This window comes from Salvelinus namaycush, chromosome 6, assembly GCF_016432855.1.
Source record: "Salvelinus namaycush isolate Seneca chromosome 6, SaNama_1.0, whole genome shotgun sequence".
In the NCBI taxonomy this organism is placed as follows: Eukaryota; Metazoa; Chordata; class Actinopteri; order Salmoniformes; family Salmonidae; genus Salvelinus; species Salvelinus namaycush.
This window is the reverse complement of record NC_052312.1, coordinates 3,892,309-3,905,835: the sequence shown is the minus strand read 5'-3', so window position 1 is coordinate 3,905,835 and position 13,527 is coordinate 3,892,309.

Sequence of the window (13,527 nt, the reverse complement as noted above, 5' to 3'; positions counted from 1 at the left end):
GCAGCGACTCTGCTGTCCTAGCATCCCGGGGAAGCTGGTTCCACCATCCACCAGGACAGAGAAGAGCTTGGACTGGGCTGAGTGAGAGCTGCAGCGGTGGCAGGGCCAAGAGACCTGATGTGCCAGAAAGGAGTGCTCAGGTTGGGGTGTAGGGTTTGAGCATAACCTGAAGGTAGGGAGGGGCAGTTCCTCTCGCTGTTCCGTAGGTAAGCACCATGGTCTTGTAGTGGATGCGAGCTTCGACTGGAAGTCAGTGGAGTGTGCGGAGGAACGGGATTACATGAGAGAGCTTGGGAAGGTTGAAAACCATGCGGGCTGCAGCATTCTGGATATGTGGCAGGGGTTTGATGAGTCAAGCGGGGAGCCCAGCCAACAGCGAGTGACAGTAGTCCAGACGGATGAGGACAAGTGCCTGGATGAGGACCTGCGCCGCTTCCTGTATGAGGTAGGGTCGTACTCTATGGATGTTGTAGAGCATGAACCTACAGGAGGGGGTCACTTCTTTGATGTTTGCAGAGAACGACAGGGTGTTGTCCACGGTCACGCCAATGTTCTTTGCACTCTGGGAGGTCGACACTGTGGAGTTGTCAACCGTGATGGGGGAGCCCTGGGGGACACCAGCAGTGAGAGTACGTGGTACAGACAGAGATCCTCTCCACGTCACCTGCTAGGAGCGGTCTGCCAGGTAGGATGCAATCCAAGAGTGTTCAGAGCCTGAGACGGCCAGCCGTGAGAGGGTGGAGAGAATGATCTGATTGTTCACAGCGTCACAGGCAGCGGATAGATCTAGGAGTATGAGAACAGAGGAGAGAGAGTCAGCTTTGGCAGTGCGGAGAGCCTCCGTGACACAGAGAAGAGCAGTCTCAGTTGAGTGACCCGTCTTGAAGCCAGACTGGTTGGGGTCAAGAAAATCGTTCTGAGAGAGAAAACAAGAAAGTTGATCAGAGAAAGCAGGCTCAAGTGTTTTGGAAAGAAAAGAAAGAAGGGATACAGGTCTATAGTTTTTGACGTCAGATGAGTCAAGTGTTGGTTTCTTGAGGAGGGGAGCAACTCAGGCCTTTTTGACGCAGCCAGTGGTCAGGGATGAGTTGATGAGGATGGGACGCAGCCAGTGGTCAGGGATGAGTATGGGACACAGCCAGTGGTCAGGGATGAGTTGATGAGGATGGGACACAGCCAGTGGTCAGGGATGAGTTGATGAGGGAAGTGAGGAATGGGAAAAGGTCTCCTGAGATGGTCTGGTGAAGGGAGGAGGGGATGGGGTCGAGCGGGCAGGTTGTCGGACGGCCAGACTTCACTAGTCACAGGATGTCATCTGGAGAGAGATGGGTGAAAGAGGTCAAGGTTCAGGGTAGTTCTGTGTGAATGGGACCAGTGAACTCAATAGGATGAGTAAATGAGTAGCGGATGTCATCAACCTTTTTTTCAAAGTGGTTGATAAAGTCATCTGAAGTGTGAGGGGGGAGGGATGGAGGATTAAGAAGGGAGGCGAAGGTGGAAAATAGTTTCCTAGGGTTAGAGGCAGAAGCTTGAAATTTAGAGTGGTAGAAAGTTGCGTTAGCAGCAGATACACAGGAAGAGAAGGTAAAGAGGAGGGAGTGAAAGGATGATAGATCCTCCGGAAGTTTCGTTTTCGTACAATTTCGCACAGCTGCCCGCAGCCCTGTTCTGTAAGCTCGCAATGAGTCACTCAGCCACGGGCCGGCCTGGGAGGAAAGTGGGCCGTGCGAGTCATAGGATGTGGAAAGGGAGGAGAGTAAAGTTGAAGAGGCAGAATCAGGAGACAGGAGGGAGAAGGATTTAGCAGATGGGAGAAATAATAGGATAGAAGAGAGTAGTGGGAGAGCGATAGTGAAGATTGCGATGGCCCATGGCCCATCTGAGTAGGGGCTGAGTGGTTAGGGTTGGAGGAAAGGAAACAGAAAAGGAAACAAAGTAGTGAAGACACTCCCCCTCCAACACAGCCACTGATTGCCCTGCCCCTTGATCCTTGTCAATGTGTCAACAACTATCTGCAAATGAGCAGTCAGCAGTTCACTGAAAGTAGCTAGCAAAAAGACAGTACTAGACCACAACAGATAAAGACATATTTTTTTAAACTCATCACTCCTGGAGATATCAGGAGTCCTCTAGCTATCATATGTCTTATCTCTCTCTCAGGATTTTAAGCAGAGAACTGTTCTCTTTGGCCTGTTTGGTTGGAGGTCTTGCACTCTAATTCATTCTCTCCGTCTTTTTGGCTTTTACAGTAAATGCTCCATATCTCCCAATAACGGTGAGGAAAGCGGCAGACATCAAAGTAAAACATATTTTAAATTGACTCCGGTTCTGAAGTGTGGGTGTTTAAACTGCACCAAACGGCTGTGGTGGCTAAATGGATTAGATTGTGTGAGGCCTCCGGACACAGCCACGCAGGCAAAAGCCCTAACTCAGAATGACACACTAATCCGCTAACGGTGCAGGAAAAAACACACAGCGTCTGATAAGAGACGAAGGACAGCTACTCACTTTTATACAGGAAACATTCATTATTTTGGATGGAGGGGTGTGTGTTATAAATGCATCTGTGTTTATTTTTGTACAGGCATTTGGTGCGGGCACACACACACCCACACACAGACACATACAAACGCGCACACACATACACATACGCACACACACACACACACACACACACACACACACACACACACACACACACACACGCACACACACACACACACACACACACACACACACACACACACACACATACAAACGCGCACACACATACACATACACATACGCACATACACATACACACACACACACACACACACACACACACACACACACACACACACACACACACACACACACACACACACACACACACACACATACACAGTGTCAGTGTACAGTAAATGGTGTGTGTGGTGTGTCTTCTTGTCTTGTGTAATGAGGTGTGTGTGGATGTCTGTGTTCAGTAGGAGTGTGGATATGGAGGAGGACTCGGAGGAGAGAGAGTCCTTCGTAGAAGGTGATAATTAGCTGGTTGATCCAGGAGAACAGCCTCGTTACCATGGAAATCACACACACACACACACACACACACACACACACACACACACACACACACACACACACACACACACACACACACACACACACGCTCGCACGCGCTTAAAGGCACGCAGACAGAGACACGCGCACGTTATACTTTCACTTACAAAACGACACATTCATCAACGGAAACGTTGAATTATTTATTATTTCAGAAATCATTTGAATATTCTGAGGATAATGAGGGGACCACTGAGGTGTCATTTTCATTGGACCAGAACTTTGACAGCTATTCGTAACACTTTGGAGGTGTTTTACAGTATGTAGATAGTCTTTGGTTTGATCATATCAATGGTTGATCATATCAATGTCGTATCAATATTAATATCGTATAATATCATATCAATATGATCATTGGTGGATCATTTTCAATGTGACTGATTGAGTTGATAGGCTGTTTGACCAACACCTACTGGACCGAATGCTTCTCTCAAGAGAATACCATTGAAAATAAAGAAGGCTTTCTGTAGACTATTCCCTCTGACACAAAGGTTTGGGGGAAGACAAAACTAGTCACAATACCTCTCCACTCTGTCAGTGCTGGGTAAAGGTCACATGATTTGTCGTCCCCAGTCTGAAGCATTAGTCGCTAATGTGCTAGCGTAAATCACTCTCTCACCAACCAAACCCAACAGATTAATTTAAATGCCTGCGTTGTCGAAGTAATATCTGGCTAGCACTGACAAAAACATGTCATATTCAATCTTATTTCAACAACGGACCTTTCACCTACAGCCGAGCGGCTCTTCCCATCACACAGACAGAGCTTTTATTATCAATGACCTCTTATATTTCACCCCTGTCAGATAATGGCAGAGAAACCAAGTGTGAATTGCAGACCTACAGTAAATATACGGCCTTCGTTCTGATTTCTTCTCGGTTTTAACTCCTAAACTTGGAATAGGATTAATTATCAGGTATCCTATTGCAATATTGAGTCCTATGGTTTAGCGGGTTTACACCAGAAGTTAATGGGTATCTGTAGGAGGAAGGTATATGGTGGAGGAAATTAAGCTTGGAATATACTGAGTGTAGAGAAAACGATCACATGCGGCAGGCATTGATAAGGGGAGAGAGTCATGGATTAGTGATTTTATTTATTTAACTAGGCAAGTCAGTTAAGAACAAATTCTTATTTACAATGATGGCCTAGGAACAGTGGGTTAACTGCCTTGTTAAGGGGCAGAACGACAGATATTTACCTTGTCAGCTCAGGGATTCGATCTAGCAACCTTTCAGTTAGTGGCCCATCTCTCTAACCACTAGGCTTCCTGCCGCCCCAGTGATGAAGGGGGTCAAGGTCAGGTCAGGTCACATGAAGGGAGAAGGAACAGTTATTTACCCGTGTCACCACATTTCCTGCCTAGCAACAGAGATGTGTCACGCCCTGGTCTGTTTTACCTGTGTTTATGATTGTCTCCCACCCACCTCCAGGTGTCACTTGTTTTCCCCATTAGCCCCCGGTGTATTTATCCCTGTGTTTCTGTCTCTCTGTGCCAGTTTGTCTTGTTTTGCCAAGTCAACCAGCGGTTCTCCTAGCTCCTATTTTCCCCAGTCTCTGTTTCCTAGCCCTCCTGGTTCTGACCACTCTGCCTGTCCTGACACCGAATCCGTCCTGCCTGACCACTCTGCCTGTCCTGACACCGAATCCATCCTGCCTGACCACTCTGCCTGTCCTGACACCGAATCCGTCCTGCCTGACCACTCTGCCTGTCCTGACACCGAATCCGTCTGCCTGACCACTCTGCCTGTCCTGACACCGAATCCGTCCTGCCTGACCACTCTGCCTGTCCTGACACCGAATCCATCCTGCCTGACCACTCTGCATGTCCTGACACCGAATCCATCCTGCCTGACCACTCTGCCTGTCCTGACACCGAATCCGTCCTGCCTGACCACTCTGCCTGTCCTGACACCGAATCCATCCTGCCTGACCACTCTGCCTGTCCTGACACCGAATCCATCCTGCCTGACCACTCTGCCTGTCCTGACACCGAATCCGTCCTGCCTGACCACTCTGCCTGTCCTGACACCGAATCCGTCCTGCCTGACCACTCTGCCTGTCCTGACACCGAATCCGTCCTGCCTGACCACTCTGCCTGTCCTGACACCGAATCCGTCCTGCCTGACCACTCTGCCTGTCCTGACACCGAATCCGTCCTGCCTGACCACTCTGCCTGTCCTGACACCGAATCCATCCTGCCTGACCACTCTGCCTGTCCTGACACCGAATCCGTCCTGCCTGACCACTCTGCCTGTCCTGACACCGAATCCGTCTGCCTGACCACTCTGCCTGTCCTGACACCGAATCCGTCCTGCCTGACCACTCTGCCTGTCCTGACACCGAATCCATCCTGCCTGACGACTCTGCATGTCCTGACACCGAATCCGCCTGCCTGACCACTCTGCCTGTCCTGACACCGAATCTGCCTGCCTGACCACTCTGCCTGTCCTGACACCGAATCCGTCTGCCTGACCACTCTGCCTGTCCTGACACCGAATCCGTCTGCCTGACCACTCTGCCTGTCCTGACACCGAATCCGCCTGCCTGACCACTCTGCCTGTCCTGACACCGAATCCGTCCTGCCTGACCACTCTGCCTGTCCTGACACCGAATCCGTCCTGCCTGACCACTCTGCCTGTCCTGACACCGAATCCATCCTGCCTGACCACTCTGCCTGTCCTGACACCGAATCCGTCTGCCTGACCACTCTGCCTGTCCTGACACCGAATCCGTCTGCCTGACCACTCTGCCTGTCCTGACACCGAATCCGCCTGCCTGACCACTCTGCCTGTCCTGACACCGAATCCGTCCTGCCTGACCACTCTGCCTGTCCTGACACCGAATCCGTCCTGCCTGACCACTCTGCCTGTCCTGACACCGAATCCGTCCTGCCTGACCACTCTGCCTGTCCTGACACCGAATCCGTCCTGCCTGACCACTCTGCCTGTCCTGACACCGAATCCGTCCTGCCTGACCACTCTGCCTGTCCTGACACCGAATCCATCCTGCCTGACCACTCTGCCTGTCCTGACACCGAATCCGTCTGCCTGACCACTCTGCCTGTCCTGACACCGAATCCGTCTGCCTGACCACTCTGCCTGTCCTGACACCGAATCCGCCTGCCTGACCACTCTGCCTGTCCTGACACCGAATCCGTCCTGCCTGACCACTCTGCCTGTCCTGACACCGAATCCGTCCTGCCTGACCACTCTGCCTGTCCTGACACCGAATCCATCCTGCCTGACCACTCTGCTTGTCCTGACACCGAATCCGTCTGCCTGACCACTCTGCCTGTCCTGACACCGAATCCGTCTGCCTGACCACTCTGCCTGTCCTGACACCGAATCCGTCCTGCCTGACCACTCTGCCTGTCCTGACACCGAATCCGTCCTGCCTGACCACTCTGCCTGTCCTGACACCGAATCCGTCCTGCCTGACCACTCTGCCTGTCCTGACACCGAATCCGTCTGCCTGACCACTCTGCCTGTTCTGACACCGAATCCGTCCTGCCTGACCACTCTGCCTGTCCTGACACCGAATCCGCCTGCCTGACCACTCTGCCTGTCCTGACACCGAATCCATCCTGCCTGACCACTCTGCCTGTCCTGACACCGAATCCGTCCTGCCTGACCACTCTGCCTGTCCTGACACCGAATCCGTCCTGCCTGACCACTCTGCCTGTCCTGACACCGAATCCATCCTGCCTGACCACTCTGCCTGTCCTGACACCGAATCCGTCTGCCTGACCACTCTGCCTGTCCTGACACCGAATCCGTCTGCCTGACCACTCTGCCTGTCCTGACACCGAATCCGTCCTGCCTGACCACTCTGCCTGTCCTGACACCGAATCCGTCCTGCCTGACCACTCTGCCTGTCCTGACACCGAATCCGTCCTGCCTGACCACTCTGCCTGTCCTGACACCGAATCCGTCTGCCTGACCACTCTGCCTGTTCTGACACCGAATCCGTCCTGCCTGACCACTCTGCCTGTCCTGACACCGAATCCGCCTGCCTGACCACTCTGCCTGTCCTGACACCGAATCCATCCTGCCTGACCACTCTGCCTGTCCTGACACCGAATCCGTCCTGCCTGACCACTCTGCCTGTTCTGACACCGAATCCGCCTGCCTGACCACTCTGCCTGTCCTGACACCGAATCCGTCCTGCCTGACCACTCTGCCTGTTCTGACACCGAATCCGTCCTGCCTGACCACTCTGCCTGTCCTGACACCGAATCCGTCCTGCCTGACCACTCTGCCTGTCCTGACACCGAATCCGTCCTGCCTGACCACTCTGCCTGTTCTGACACCGAATCCGTCCTGCCTGACCACTCTGCCTGTCCTGACACCGAATCCGCCTGCCTGACCACTCTGCCTGTCCTGACACCGAATCCGTCCTGCCTGACCACTCTGCCTGTCCTGACACCGAATCCGTCCTGCCTGACCACTCTGCCTGTCCTGACACCGAATCCGTCCTGCCTGACCACTCTGCCTGTCCTGACACCGAATCCGTCCTGCCTGACCACTCTGCCTGTCCTGACACCGAATCCATCCTGCCTGACCACTCTGCCTGTTCTGACACCGAATCCATCCTGCCTGACCACTCTGCCTGTCCTGACACCGAATCCGTCCTGCCTGACCACTCTGCCTGTCCTGACACCGAATCCGCCTGCCTGACCACTCTGCCTGTCCTGACACCGAATCCGTCCTGCCTGACCACTCTGCCTGTCCTGACACCGAATCCGCCTGCCTGACCACTCTGCCTGTTCTGACACCGAATCCGTCCTGCCTGACCACTCTGCCTGTCCTGACACCGAATCCGCCTGCCTGACCACTCTGCCTGTCCTGACACCGAATCCATCCTGCCTGACCACTCTGCCTGTCCTGACACCGAATCCGTCCTGCCTGACCACTCTGCCTGTCCTGACACCGAATCCGTCCTGCCTGACCACTCTGCCTGTCCTGACACCGAATCCATCCTGCCTGACCACTCTGCCTGTCCTGACACCGAATCCGTCTGCCTGACCACTCTGCCTGTCCTGACACCGAATCCGTCTGCCTGACCACTCTGCCTGTCCTGACACCGAATCCGTCCTGCCTGACCACTCTGCCTGTCCTGACACCGAATCCGTCCTGCCTGACCACTCTGCCTGTCCTGACACCGAATCCGTCCTGCCTGACCACTCTGCCTGTCCTGACACCGAATCCGTCTGCCTGACCACTCTGCCTGTTCTGACACCGAATCCGTCCTGCCTGACCACTCTGCCTGTCCTGACACCGAATCCGCCTGCCTGACCACTCTGCCTGTCCTGACACCGAATCCATCCTGCCTGACCACTCTGCCTGTCCTGACACCGAATCCGTCCTGCCTGACCACTCTGCCTGTTCTGACACCGAATCCGCCTGCCTGACCACTCTGCCTGTCCTGACACCGAATCCGTCCTGCCTGACCACTCTGCCTGTTCTGACACCGAATCCGTCCTGCCTGACCACTCTGCCTGTCCTGACACCGAATCCGTCCTGCCTGACCACTCTGCCTGTCCTGACACCGAATCCGTCCTGCCTGACCACTCTGCCTGTTCTGACACCGAATCCGTCCTGCCTGACCACTCTGCCTGTCCTGACACCGAATCCGCCTGCCTGACCACTCTGCCTGTCCTGACACCGAATCCGTCCTGCCTGACCACTCTGCCTGTCCTGACACCGAATCCGTCCTGCCTGACCACTCTGCCTGTCCTGACACCGAATCCGTCCTGCCTGACCACTCTGCCTGTCCTGACACCGAATCCGTCCTGCCTGACCACTCTGCCTGTCCTGACACCGAATCCATCCTGCCTGACCACTCTGCCTGTTCTGACACCGAATCCATCCTGCCTGACCACTCTGCCTGTCCTGACACCGAATCCGTCCTGCCTGACCACTCTGCCTGTCCTGACACCGAATCCGCCTGCCTGACCACTCTGCCTGTCCTGACACCGAATCCGTCCTGCCTGACCACTCTGCCTGTCCTGACACCGAATCCGCCTGCCTGACCACTCTGCCTGTCCTGACACCGAATCCGTCCTGCCTGACCACTCTGCCTGTCCTGACACCGAATCCGTCCTGCCTGACCACTCTGCCTGTCCTGACACCGAATCCGCCTGCCTGACCACTCTGCCTGTCCTGACACCGAATCCGTCCTGCCTGACCACTCTGCCTGTCCTGACACCGAATCCGTCCTGCCTGACCACTCTGCCTGTCCTGACACCGAATCCGCCTGCCTGACCACTCTGCCTGTCCTGACACCGAATCCGTCCTGCCTGACCACTCTGCCTGTCCTGACACCGAATCCGTCCTACCTGACCACTCTGCCTGTTCTGACCTCAAGCCTGCCTATCCCCTTGTACTGTTTTCGACTCTGACCTCGTTTATGAACTCTCGCTTGTCCCCGACCTGCCTTTTGCCCCTTTTGTTATAATAAATATCGGCACTCAACCATCTGCCTCCTGTGTCTGCATTTGGGTCTCGCCTCGTGCCCTTATAGAGATGTAATGGTTAGAGAGGAGGAGATTCCACCCCAAACTGGAGTGTATATATACCACCACTGGTGGAACCGTGTCTTTGTCTGACACAGCTGTATTGACCCAATGGGCGAATAAACTTAGTTTAAGATTTCATAGTGTCCGTCAAGTTCTTACTCTGATAATTAGAACCTAACAGTTCAATGCTCTTGTTTTCCTCACTTCTCCTGCCAAGTCCTAGAAGGCAACCCCGAAATACACCCATTATATGATCCCGTGCTTGCTTTTGCATTCAGTTTTAGGAATTTAGCATAACAAAATGAATTAAATGTCCTTGGCTATAAAGGCTGAGTATGTGAATCATCATGCGGTAAAACAAACAAACAAATGACAAGACAGAACAAGAAGCAAACAATGGGCAAGGATCGGTCGCAATCCCACCCAGAGGAGATGCTGGAAGAGGGATAGAGACGGGGAGAAACAGCGCTAAACTGTTCAGACCGGGGGAAGATCTCAAGTCGCTGTTTCCAACGGAGTAGATGTATCCTGAATTGGCTGTGGTCGCTAAATGGATTAGGTTGTGTCAGGAATTATCTCGTCCATATGACTTGGTATCTCGTTCAATAAGCTCATTTTATTACTGATTCCATCCTTTGATATGGTTATTAATTGACAGTTCTTTGATAGGGCTGCTTTTGAATGCCAGAGCTTGTAAGTTGGCCAACAAGATCTCAGGGCTTAATCAATTTGACTTTAGATTTTGACGTTTCTCCAAACGACAAATTTCAAAGTTACTCCAAACGTTAAATTTAGAAGTGTTTTCAACACGCCGGGTTGCTCTTTCTGCACAGTCCTTCCAAGGTTTCATGTGTTCAATCCAAGTGGTAAAAACGATATTTGTTTTTTGTTTTTAAACCTATCCCAAACCATTCGTAATGAATGCCTAAACTTAACAGTGAAGTTGTTTTTGTTTTAATCCTATCCAAAACCTTAACTCTTAATTTAAGCGTTAATTAATTTGGAATTAATGTTGGAGGATGGAGATATAGAGCAACCAAGGCTGTCAAAAACACTTAGAAGTGTGCAGTATGGAGCAACTTCGAAATTTTATGAAAAAAAAGGCCTAAATAGACAAAATAAAAAATACTACATATTTTCTCATTAGAATGACTTAGTATCTTGTTGGAACAATTATTTTTTTAAATAAATTGTTGGACGACATAAGAGAGTCTAACAATTTTTTTATTGTTGCTTTGGGCTTCAGGGATTCCATATTCAAGTACAGGCATTGGTGCAGGCACACACACACACACACACACACACACACACACACACACACACACACACACACACACACACACACACACACACACACACACACACACACACACACACACACACACACACACACACACACACACACACATACACACACACAGGGATAGAGAAGCATTCACACACACTGTCAGTGTACAGTAAATGGTGTGTGTGGTGTGTCTTCTTATCTTGTGTAATGAGGTGTGTGGATGTCTGTGTTCAGTAGGTGTGTGGATATGGAGGAGGAGGAGGAGGAGAGAGAGTCTCTCGGAGAAGGTGATAATTAGCTTGTTGATCCAGGAGAGCAGCCTCGTTACCCCGGACATCAGACATACACACACACACACACACACACACACACACACACACACACACACACACACACACACACACACACACACACACACACACACACACACACACACACACACACACACACACACACACACACACACACACACACACACACAGGGATAGAGAAGCATTCACACACACTGTCAGTGTACAGTAAATGGTGTGTGTGGTGTGTCTTCTTATCTTGTGTAATGAGGTGTGTGGATGTCTGTGTTCAGTAGGTGTGTGGATATGGAGGAGGAGGAGGAGGAGAGAGAGTCTCTCGGAGAATGTGATAATTAGCTTGTTGATCCAGGAGAGCAGCCTCGTTACCCCGGACATCAGACATATACACACACACACACACACACACACACACACACACACACACACACACACACACACACACACACACACACACACACACACACACACACACACACACACACGCACACACACACACACACACACACACACACACACACACACGCGCGCGCGCGCGCCCGCACACTCGCACGCATGCACAGACACACGCACCCGGGATCAAATGCTTTCACACACACGTGTACACTCGCACCGGCCAGGCACACGCAGACAGAGACACACACACTCACAATTATACTTTCACTTACAAAATGACACATTCATCAATGGAAACATGTAATTATTTATTATTTCAGAAATCATTTGAATATTCTGAGGATAATGAGGGGACCACTGAGGTGTCATTTTCATTGGACCAGAACTTTGACAGCTATTCGTAAAACTTTGGAGGTGTTTTACAGTATGTAGATAGTCTTTGGTTTGATCATATCAATGGTTGATCATATCAATGTCGTATCAATATTAATATCGTATAATATCATATCAATATGATCATTGGTGGATCATTTTCAATGTGACTGATTGAGTTGATAGGCTAGCTGTTTGACCAACACCTACTGGACTGAATGCTTCTCTCAAGAGAATACCATTGAAAATAAAGAAGGATTTCTGTAGAAATCCTCTGACACACTGCCTATTTTGTCAAAGTAATATCTGGCTAGCACTGACAAAAACATGTCGTATTCCATCCTATTTCAACAATGGACCTTTCTCCTACAGCAAAGTGGCTCTTCCCATCACACAGACAGAGCTTTTATTATCAACAACCTCTTATATTTCACCCCTGTCAGATAATGGCAGAGAAACCAAGTGTGACCTTCATCTAAACTGGTGCAATCTCTGTTGGGGGAAGCGGCTTTTAGTGACGCGACTGTAAATGTTTGGAGTCGATCGAGAGAGAATCGAGAGAGAGAATCAGGTGGACAAAAACTAGCCATGTTGGCCTCCCGAGTGGCACTAGAGCACTAGAGTCGTCACTACATACCCAGGTTCGATCCCAGGCTGTGTTGCAGCCGACCGGGAGACCCATGAGGCAGTGCACAATTGGCCCTATGGCCTCCGGGTTAGGGGAGGGTTTGGCCCTATGGCCTCCGGGTTAGGGGAGGGTTTGGCCCTATGGTTCCGGGTTAGGGGAGGGTTTGGCCCTATGGTTCCGGGTTAGGGGAGGGTTTGGCCCTATGGCCTCCGGGTTAGGGGAGGGTTTGGCCCTATGGCCTCCGGGTTAGGGGAGGGTTTGGCCCTATGGTTCCGGGTTAGGGGAGGGTTTGGCCCTATGGTTCCGGGTTAGGGGAGGGTTTGGCCCTATGGCCTCCGGGTTAGGGGAGGGTTTGGCCCTATGGTTCCGGGTTAGGGGAGGGTTTGGCCCTATGGTTCCGGGTTAGGGGAGGGTTTGGCCCTATGGCCTCCGGGTTAGGGGAGGGTTTGGCCCTATGGTTCCGGGTTAGGGGAGGGTTTGGCCCTATGGTTCCGGGTTAGGGGAGGGTTTGGCCCTATGGTTCCGGGTTAGGGGAGGGTTTGGCCCTATGGTTCCGGGTTAGGGGAGGGTTTGGCCCTATGGTTCCGGGTTAGGGGAGGGTTTGGCCCTATGGTTCCGGGTTAGGGGAGGGTTTGGCCCTATGGCCTCCGGGTTAGGGGAGGGTTTGGCCCTATGGCCTCCGGGTTAGGGGAGGGTTTGGCCCTATGGTTCCGGGTTAGGGGAGGGTTTGGCCCTATGGTTCCGGGTTAGGGGAGGGTTTGGCCAGTCAGGATGTCCTTGTCCCATCGTGCTCTAGCATCTCCTTGTGGCCTTGGCTCATGCATACTGACTTCGGTCGTCAGTTGTATAGTGTTTCCTCCAACACACTGGTGCAGCTGGCTTCCGGGTTAAGCGAGCAGTGTGTAAAGAAGC